Below are 1,015 nucleotides of genomic sequence, written 5' to 3'. Positions count from 1 at the left end.
TGCACGTCTCACACACAACCTCAGGAACGTGCACGTCACACACACACTCTCAGGAACGTGCACGTCACACACACAACCTGGGCCTCATGATGTATTTCTATTTTAAACTTTATTTTTCATTGATCTTTATTTATCCAGGTCGACTCACTGAGTCACGAGAACTCATTTTAAAGAGAGACCTGTTTAGGAGCAGATGGTGGGGGTTGAGTGCCTTGCTCAGGGGACCAGGGTGGGGCCAATGAGGGTGGAGGCAGGTGTGGGTGTTTCACCTTTTCCACCTCATTTTGATGTTGATGGTACCGGGAGTTGAACCTGTGACTTTCCCATCACAGGCCCATCTTGTAACCTCTGCTCCACCACTCCCCCACATGACATCATATCATACTGGTCGTATTAAAATCTCACTGGTTTCCTTCCAGATGTGTTAAACTGGTCCCCTGATGTTTGCAGGTGTGTGTGGTCAGTGGATGAAAAGCGTGGCATGAACAAGATGATGCTGGAGATGATGATTTGACGAGAGCTCCCACCTTCTACCTGTGAAGAACAAGAGCAGCTCAGTGAAGGTGCTGAGAGCTGCAGAGAGGCTGATCCATGGAGCTTCAACACAGCAACCTCCAAACATGTCCACCCTCACACACATCGTCTGTGGACACACTGGACCACAGCACAACATCATAACACACTGACAACAACAACAACAACAACAACAACACATTCACTAATGATTCAGACAAATGTTTATTGTTTGTTTGTTTTACAATTAAAAACAGTTTATTATCCACTGTTGTCATCACTCTTTGTTCAAATCCAGGTCTCTCTTGTAAATGAGTCCTATTGGCTCAGTGGAACTAACCTGTATCAATAAAGGTTGAATATAAATATAAATATACACATAATGATTTATTCAACCTTTTATTTATACAGGTTGGCTTCATGGAGGCACAAGGACTCGTTTACAAGAGACCTGCTCCAGACACAACAGGAAACAATGGCAATGATAAACTACAGTAAAAAT

This window comes from Nematolebias whitei, chromosome 12 (genome assembly GCF_014905685.2).
Source record: "Nematolebias whitei isolate Nwh7 chromosome 12, NemWhi1, whole genome shotgun sequence".
NCBI lineage: Eukaryota > Metazoa > Chordata > Actinopteri > Cyprinodontiformes > Rivulidae > Nematolebias > Nematolebias whitei.
The sequence above is the reverse complement of the archived record's forward strand: the minus strand, read 5'-3'. Positions refer to the sequence as shown.